The sequence below is a fragment of the Meles meles genome, chromosome 7, assembly GCF_922984935.1.
Source record: "Meles meles chromosome 7, mMelMel3.1 paternal haplotype, whole genome shotgun sequence".
NCBI classification, from domain to species: Eukaryota; Metazoa; Chordata; class Mammalia; order Carnivora; family Mustelidae; genus Meles; species Meles meles.
This window is the reverse complement of record NC_060072.1, coordinates 68,078,981-68,089,077: the sequence shown is the minus strand read 5'-3', so window position 1 is coordinate 68,089,077 and position 10,097 is coordinate 68,078,981.

Here is a 10,097-nt window from a genome sequence, read left to right as displayed (position 1 = left end):
AGCAGCAGTCCACCTAATTTGGATACGTTTGAGATGCACGTGTTTACTAGTGGTCAGCCGAAATTTCCTGACTCTATTAATGTGTGTCCTAGTGCTGTTTCTTGAGAAACAACAAGTGGTTTGTTTTACTCACTCATTCATATACCCTCCAAATCCTTTCTGGTTCATAAAATTACAAGTGAACAAAACTGAAGAAAGAAGAAAACTTCAGAAAAATGGGAACTTATTGTTAAATGCTTTTAGAACATTTCCTGTAGGTCAGTAGTGGAAGTGAGTTAGCAAGTAAACATTTTTAAACATGCTTTTAATTGATTAAAAAATTAGTTTATCCATATCCTTACCAAATCACTGTTGAACACACATTTGTAGAATATTTGCTTGTAGGGGGTACTTGACTTGACCCAGGAGTTCTGGGAAGTTGGGGTAAGGGATAGGATACAGCACCAAAAGTATCTTTTATTTTTTTAAGTTCCTTGATTGCCCCATTGAGGAGATATCTTTCTGGAGATCAGCTGGGCAGCCAATGTTGCAAAAGGACACACTCAAGGACTGGCCAGTTACATATTTTAAGTTTTGCACCAGGTCTGAGAATGAGAAGGCATCTCTAGCATCCATGGTTGTTTGGGTAAAGAAAACACTTGGGTGAAACAGTAGTCAAAAATCAGCCAAAAGATCTGAAAAATTGGTGAAATAATTATTATTCACCCACTACCTCATTCCTTCACCATCATTCCAAGTGCTTTGACCTAAACACAAATGAGCAGATTCCAGCTCTGCTTGGTTCAGTATGGGGAATCAGAGGCAAAATTGTATCTGCCTACAAACTCCCCTCAACTCTGCTGTTCCAATGGAGGTAACTGAAATAAAACACAGGCAGAACAAAACTTAAAAATAGTCTAAGTTGTCTATAGAAAATCTGAAGGAATAGATGAAAGAAACCTCTGGAACTAATAAGCTACTAGAGCAAGGTTGCAGGATACATGGTTGATACACAAAAGGCAGCTGCTTTCCTATACACCAGCAATGAACAAGTAAAATTTGAAATAAAATGCATAATGTCATTTCCATTGGCACCCGCAGAAAGAGCTACATAGCTATAAACCTGACAAAATGTATACAAGATCTATATGAAAAAAATTTTTAAGATTCTGATGAAATAAATCAAAGAAGAACTAAGTAAATGGAAAGATATTCCATGTTCATGGATAGAAAGACACAGTATTGTCAAGATGTCATCATCAAGAGGATGAGCGTATACTTGGTGGGAGAAAATATTTGCAAAAGATATATCTGATAAAGGACTGTTATCCAGGGTGCCTGGGTGCCTCAGTCATTAAGCATCTGCCTTTGGCTCAGGTCATGATCCCAGGGTCCTGGAATGGAGCCCTGCATCGGGTTCTCTGCTCAGCAGAAAACCTGCTTTCCCTCCCCCACTCCCCCGGTTTGTGTTCCTGCTCTCGCTGTCTCTGTCTCTCATTGTCAAATAAATAAATAAAATCTTTAAAAAAAGGGGGGGGATGTTATCCAAAATATTCAAAGAACTCAAGAAAAAATCAACAATAAAATAATAATCTGATTAAAAATGAGTAAAACACTTGAACAGATACTTCACCAAAGGATATATACAGATGACAATAAGCATATGAAAAGATATTCAGCAACCTATGTCATCAGGGAATTGCGAATCAAAACAACAATATGATACCACTACACACCTATTAGAATGTCTAAAATCCAAAACACTGACAACACCAAATGCTGGTGAAGATGTGCAGCAACAGGAACTGTCATTCATTGTTGGGAAGAATACAGAATGGTACAGTCACTTTGGAGGACAGTTTGACAGTTTCTTAAAACACTAAACATATTCTCACCATATAACCTAGCAATTACATCGCTTGGTATTTACCAAAAAAAAGCAACCAAGATGTCTTTCAGTAGGTGAATGGATAAATAAATTATGGTACATCCAAATGCTAGAATAATATTCAGAGCTAAAAAAAAAAAAAAAAGTAACCTATCAAGCTAAAAAAGCTGTGGAGAAACCCTAAATGCCTATCGCTAAGCAAAGAAACCATTTGAGAAGGCTATGTATTATATGATTGCTACTAGATGACATTCTGGAAATAAAAGAGATCAGTAGTTGCTAGGGGTTACAGGATAGGGAAGGATGAAGAAGCAAAGCATAAAAGATTTTTAGGGGAGTGAAAATTTTATATGATACTATAATGGTGGATTGCATTCATCATGCATTTTTCAAAACCCACAGAATGTACAACACCAAGCGTGAAACCCAATGTCAACTATAAACTGTGGGTGATAATGATGTGTCAAGGGCGCCTGGGTGGCTCAGTGGGTTAAGCCGCTGCTTTCGGCTCAGGTCATGATCTCAGGGTCCCGGGATCGAGTCCCGCATCGGGCTCTCTGCTCAGCAGGGAGCCTGCTTCCCTCTCTGTCTCTCTCTCTCTCTCTCTGCCTGCCTCTCCATCTACTTGTGATCTCTCTCGGTCAAATAAAAAAAAAAATGATGTGTCAATATACAAACTCATCAGTTGTAGCCAATGCATCACTCTGGAACTGCATGTGGATAGTGGGGCATGCTGTGCTTGTGTGGGGATAGGGAATATATGGGAACTCCGTACTATTAATTCAACTTTGCTGTGAACCTAAAACTGCTCTACAAAATAAAAGTTCATTAAAAAAAGGGGGGGGGCGCCTGGGTGGCTCAGTGGGTTAAAGCCTCTGCCTTTCGCTCGGGTCGTGATCTCAGGGTCCTGGGATCGAGCCCCACACCGGCTCTCTGCTTGGCGGGGAGCCTGCTTCCTCCTCTCTCTCTCTCTGCCTGCCTCTCTCCCTACTTGTGATCTCTATCTGTCAAATAAATAAATAAAATCTTTAAAAAAAAAAAGGGGGGGGGGAGGCGCAAATGATAAGCCAGAGAGAGAGGGGGATAACTGGTGAGCAAATAGGCTACCCGATTTTCACTGATACTACCCTAAAGAAGTTTACTTTCTTTTCTGACATCCTGCATTCCCAATTCTAACCCTGTCTCCCCCTTTTTAAGCATATAGTCATTTTATTTTTCTCCATATGCTCATTTTATCAGTCTGACATCATACTAGTTTTCCTATATTTCAGGGTGGATACACTTCATAGCCTAGACCATGGGCACACCTTGCTGAGAGTTCCAGAGTGATGGGCTAAGTCCCCAGCTGAACATAATCCTAAGTGTCTGATTCTTAGCTGTTTCCTCCCAAACTTTCTGTCCTCTCCTGTTTCCTTCATGTCTCCAGCTCCCAAGTGCTTTGGATTCAGGACCCCTGGGCCCACAGTGCAGTAGACATGTGGAGTTGGACTGACCTGGTCATTGCTAATCCCAAACTTCTGAGTTTCTTTTGCATTCACAAACAATAAGACATCTAAACCTGGTCATTTGGGTGGGAGTGGAGCTGCAAGGGAAATACGCCTACTTATTTCTTTCCAATAATTACATTCTAGGGGCGCCTGGGTGACTCAGTTGGTTAAGCGTTTGCTTTTCGCTCAGATCGTGATCCCAGGATCGAGCCCTGCAATGATCCCAGGGTCCTGGGATGGAGCCCCGCATCAGGCTCCCTGCTCAGTGAGGAGTCTGCTTCTCCGTCTCCCTCTGTTGTTCCCCCTGCTTGTGCTCTCTCTCTCTCTGACAAATAAATAACTAATAAAATTTTTTTTTAAAAAAAGTTGTATTCCACTTTGGAGTGCTTTACCAGCTCCTAAGGTGAGTTGATTTGTAACATCGCTCAGTGGGCATGCCACAGGTTACAGGCATCTTAAAATTTTTGCTGTCTTACAAAATTTGTGAACCATTTAAGAACTATTAAAAATTTTACAGCATTTGAAATTATTGTTGCATATTTGTAGATAATAGTTCTATCATAAAAGGAAAATAAATGTTTTCACCAAGCCCCATATAGTCTCTTCCCAATCCTCTCCAGGTTACAAATGGTGTCTGATGAACTGAATTTCTTTTTTTTTTTTTTTAAATCTTTTTTTTTTAATATTTTATTTATTTGACAGACAGAAATCACAAGCAGGCAGAGAGGCAGGCAGAGAGAGAGGAGGAAGCAGGCTCCCTGTGGAGCAGAGAGCCCGATGTGGGGCTCGATCCCAGGACCCTGAGATCATGACCTGAGCCGAAGGCAGAGGCTTTAACCCACTGAGCCACCCAGGCGCCCCTGATGAACTTAATTTCTATTCTGTAAGTCAATACACCTGAGTTTAATCTCAGTCACTCAGTTACTTCATCTCTCAGTTTCCTCATATACAAAAAGAAGGCAGGGGATTAGATGATAATAAGTCTCTTCCAGCTTTAAAATGTCATGATTTCTATACTTTGGATGCAAATCCAGATGGTGACTGTTTAAGCCAGCATGGTTTCCTCCTGCATCATGTTTCTCTCAAAGCGAAACCTAAAAGCCAGGAAGGGCTTACTGGAAATGTCACATTTCAGAGTTCATCAACTCCCAAAGCAGACTGCCTATGGAACAGAAATTCTCATCTTGCAAAGGGGCAGGTCCTAACTTGTACAGACGTTCTTTCCACTCAAACGCAGACACTATTTTTTGTGGAAATAGTAGAAGAGTTGAGCCAGCCAGAGGCCCCAATCTGAGGCGATTGAAAGGTCTCCCAAGGCAACCACTCCCAAAGGCGGGTGGAGTTTCTGTGAGCTGTTTCCTGCCGGAACAAACAGCCCATCCCAAGCCCTCAAGGCAGATCTGGTTCAGGGACCACCCTTTGGGATCAAGCTCACTGTAGGGGCCGCTGAGCCTTGGGCAAAAATAAATGTGAAGAAAGAGGTCCCTGGGGTTTGGCTCCATGGCACCCCCAGAAATAACATGACTTTTTCCATCTGCTAGTGAATAGCTTGAGCCTGCGGCAAACCTGGCACTCATTCCCTGGTCTGTCCTGGTTTAAACATGTCAACGCGACACAGACAGGACTGGCCACGGGGAAACAGGAGCCAAGACTCTATTGGTTGAAGTCTGGTTCTTGGCCAGCTTGGAAGGTTGTTTATCTTGGAGTTCTAGTTAGTTCCTTCTTGAACTATCCTCCCCTATCCCTTTTTGAAGCTGTCTACTCTCCTGAAGCATGAGCCCCTCTCCCTATCTCACTCCCTATCCCTGCTGCCTGTGTACTCTGACAAGGATCAAGGTTGGAAAGGACTTGATTAATTCAAACGACTTTGGAGCAAATGAGAATTTAAGATGTCATCCTTCTCAAGAGAACTTTTACTTCACAGGGGCTCTAAAAGATTGTGAAGCCTTCAACAGAATCTCTAATAATGGAATTTCACACCAGAGAGATTTGGGTAGAGCACTTTTCTCTTGCTCTCTGATCATACCATACTTTACAATTCAGAGAAACAATTTTATGCCAACCGTGTGCTGTTCCATCTACATTACAAATATCAACTCATTTATGCCTTATGGCCATATGAAGTATACCTTTTATTATTCCTATTTTATGGGTAAGGAATATGAAGAACACAGAGGTTAAATCACTTTCCCAATGTCACCTTGTTAAGTGCCAAGGCCGGGATTCAAATTCAGACAGTCTGGTTCTAGAAGCCCTGCTCATAATGACGGTGCTCTTCTACTTACTCTGTTTAATGCTAACTCCAATCCCACCCTAAAAATGGAAAGTCAATAAAAATTATTTATATTATTGTGTTGAATTAAATTTTTTGTAGCGGGAAGCTCCACAATGTCCTCAAATTATATTTATTTACTGTACCACCCATTTTCCCTAGAGTTGCAAATTACCTTCTATTTTTTCTTTCATTCTTTGCCATGATCCTTAATATTTTTCATTTCAATTACACATTCTAGCCCATGAAATCCTTCTTTCCCTGTATTCCTCTGTGGGGCTGTGCACTTCATTCTCCCGCTCAAAGCCCTCCAATGATTTTATCGTCATAGCTGACACCGCAGAAAGGCCTTGTGATCTGGGCCTGCTAATTTCTCTGACATCACCTCCTTTGACTCCCAATATCCCAACCTCAGTGGCCTGCTTCCCACTCTTCCAACACTCAAAGCTCCTGTCTACCCCTAGGCCCTTGCACTTGCTCTTTCTTCTCCCTAAAATACTCTTCCCCCAGAGTTGCATATGGCCCTGTTCCTCATTTCATTCAAGCCTCACCTCAGAGAAGATTTCCTTGTCCACCCTATCTGAGCTAGCACACCTCTCCTTCCCCTGCTTTGTTTTCCCTCATAGCATTTGTCACTTCGTACACTTAGATGACATACACATTTGCTTACTTCTTTCCTACCTCCTTCATTGGAATGTAAGTAGTATGACGACTTGTTTGTCCACTGCTGAATCTCCATCCCTTAGGAGAGGGCCTAGCATGTAGTGGGCACACAGTAAATACTTGCTGGCTAAATGAAGGAGTTTCTCTCTTAAACCTGCTGAATAGATACCATCTGAGTACTTCCCTTCATTGTTCTCCTTGTTTATGGATTTCTATTTCCATTTTGCTGGAGACCATACTCAAGTAACTTGCTAGGAAAGGATGCATTTTTTTAAAATAAATTTTTAAAAAATATTTATTTATTTAAGAGAGAGAGTGCAAGTGCACAGGGGGAGGGCAGAGGGAGAGGGAGACAAGCAGACTCCTCACTGCGCAGGAAGCCTGATGCAGGGCTGAATCCCACGACTCTGAGATCATGACCTGAACAGAACTCAAGAGTCTGACACCCAACCAACTGAGCCACCCACGTGCCCCAAATTTCCAAGTTCCTACATACTTGTAAATGTCTGTATTCTGCCTTCAACCTAATCAATATGCTGGATGTAGAGTTCTAGGTTGAAACTCATTTTTTTTAAGAATTTCGACAGCACTACCACTGATAAGTCTTGAGGCATGCCTGCCTTTTACTTCCTTCATGATAATGTGTGTGTATGTTTGTAAACTTTTTCTAGAAGCTGTTAGTTAGGATTTTATCTTTATATATTTCTGTGACATATCCGGGTTTTTTCTTTCAGTTTTGGTTTTCCCCCAATGCATGCCGTTCTGCCGTCAATGTGCTCGTGCAATACAAAGACAGTTTGTTTCTCCATTTAGCTTTTCTATTCTGTTGCTGTTCTTTTTTTTTTTTTTTTTTTTTTTCAGCCAGCTTGGGTTTTCTGGAATGATCCCTCATTTCTTAACTTTCCTTCCTCTCTTTTATCTTAATGTCTTTTTATTCTATGTCTTGCAAATCTCCTTATTTTATCTTCCAAGCTTTTTAATATTTTGTTTTGGCAGCTGTATTTTCAAATTCCAAGAATGAGGTTGGTTCTCTGACTTTTCCTTCTCCATACCACCTTATTCTCGTTTTAGGAATACAGTATCACCTCAATTTCTCTAGGGATTTCATTTCCATTTTTAAAAAGTTCTGTCCTATTGGGGAGGGTATGTGCTATGGTGGTTGCTGTGAAGAGTGTAAGCCTGATGATTCACAGACTTGTACCCCTGGGGCAAATAATACATTATGTGTTAGTTTAAAAAAAAAAAGACTGTAATAATAAAGGTATTCTCCTAAAAAGAAGAAGAAGAAGGAGGAAGAAGAAGGAGAAGAAGGGGAAGAAGAAGAAGGAGAAGAAGGAGAAGGAGAAGGAGAAGAAGAAGAGGAAGAAGAAGAAGGAGGAGGAGGAAGAAGAAAGAAGAAGGAGAAGGAGAAGAAGGGGAAGAAGAAGAAGAAGGAGAAGGAGAAGGAGAAGAAGAAGAAGGAGGAGGAAGAAGAAGAAGAAGAAGGAGGAGGAGGAAGAAGAAAGAAGAAGAAGAAGGAGGAAGAAGAAGGAGAAGAAGGGAAAGAAGAAGAAGGAGAAGAAGAAGAAGAAGAAGGAGAAGGAGAAGGAGAAGGAGAAGAAGCTGTTCTTGTTCTCCTTTTAGGAAAGAAATCTCCATTCTGTGGCAGATGATAAGATTGCCAGATTTAGCAAAAACAGAAACCAGGGTACCCAGTTAAATTTGGATTTCAGACAGATGATGAATTGTTTTTTGTATAAGTATGTCCCATGCAATCCTTGGGGGTACAGTTATACTAAAAATGATTCATTGTTATCTGAAATTCAAATTAAATGGACCTCCTGTATTGTACCTGCAATCCTACTACAGGGCTGATGTGGATGGGAAGTCAATGCCTGGCTACCCGACCCTCTGCCTGATGCATGGGAGATGAGAGTAAGGAGAGACTGATGGTTCAATTTACAGGCCTTCAAAATAATTGTGGATTTCCATCTTCTTAGGACCATGGCAAGAGAATGATGAATTCTGGTCAGCTGGTCTGCTCTCTCTCAGGCCACAGCCCCTCTGCATGTGCCCCAGTCTTGCAATTTAGCTTTATCTTCTGCTGCTGTACTTTTTAACTTGAATATGCTGTAAGCAACCATTGTAATCAGCCATTGCTGCCGAACACACCATCGCAAGTTAGTGGCTTAAAATGTCCACCATTTTTATTATAAATCATGATTCCGTGGGTTGACTTGGATATCTCAGCTGGGTAGTTCTGTAGTCTCACTTGGAGTCTCTCAGGCAGTTGCAGTCAGATAGCAGTTGGGCATAGACGTCTGGTACCTTGATGATTATCCATGTGTCGTCTTATTCCCGTGACCTATCTCTCTTCAGCAGGGTATCCTAGACTTCTTCCCTGATGGCTCCAAGCTCCAAGAGGGAGGAAGTGGAAGCTGCCAGTCCTTCCTGATGCCTGAGTTCAGAAGTACCAAAACAGTACTCCCTCTGTATTCTATTGATGAAAGCAGTCTCGGTCCAGCCAGATTCAGGAAGAGAGGTCATAAGTTCTAACACTTGATGGGAGAAGCAGCTTGAATGTACAGGGAGTGATGGAATTATTTGGAACCTTCTTCAAGCTGAGCTATCATAGCAACATTTCAAAACCAAATTCATCTCCCTACTTTTTTCTTTCTTTCTTTCTTTCTTCTCTCCTTCTTTCTTTCCCTCTTTCTGTTATGTACTTATAATTTTTATTCTGTCATTTGTCCAGGCTCAAAATATAATTCTTTACTTCTTCTTTAATATAAATATTAATTAATTAATTAATTAAAAATGTATAATAATATAAAATAAAATATATAATATATAAATATATATAAAATATATAATAATATAAAATAAAATATTTATAAAATATAATTAATTAATTAATTAATTAATAAAAAATATAATTCTTTACTTCTTGCCCAGAGCCAATCTACTATAGAGATCATTTCTTCAAAGTCTCTCCTGAATGTATCTGTTTTATGATGGGATCACTAGCAAAATATCTCTGTCATCTGTCTTTTCTTTTCTCTTTTCAAGGCCACCCCCAAAGTTCTTGTCCTTTTAACTTGGGCCCTTCCCTGGCCTTTCAGCTACAGTCTATGTCTTCTTGTCCCTCATTCAATAGTGCATCCGTTCCTATGCAACCAGACTAAAGGATTTCTTTGATTTTATCATCTCCCAATTCAAATTTTTTATTGCCTTACTTTTGCCTAGAACATAAAGTTAAAAATTCTTATTCCTAGGTATTTACCCAAGGAATTCAAAAATATGTGAAGAGATACATGTACCCCGATGTTTATAGCATTATCTACAATAGCCAAATGATGTACATTGACTGATGAATGGATAAAGAAGATATATATTGCACTACTAGGTATTTATCCAAAGGATACAAACATAGTGATTCAAAGGGGCACATGCAACCCAATGTTTATAGCGGCAATGTCCACAATAGCAAAACTATGGAAAGAGCCCACATGCCCACCAACAGATGAATGCATATAGAAGACATGGTATATATTTGTACACACACACACACACACAAAATGGATTATTAATTAGCCATCAAAAAAGAATGAAATCTTGCCCCTTTCAATAACTTAGATGGAACTGAGGGTATTTTGCTAAGCCAAGTAAGTCAATCAGAGAAAAAGACAAATACCCTATGATTTCATTCGTATGTGGAATTTAAGAAACAAAACAGAAGAACATAGGGGAAGGAAAGGAAAAATAATATTAGATAAAAACAGAGATGGAGGCAAATGAAAACCAGGCAAAGACCCCATCAAAAAGGAGA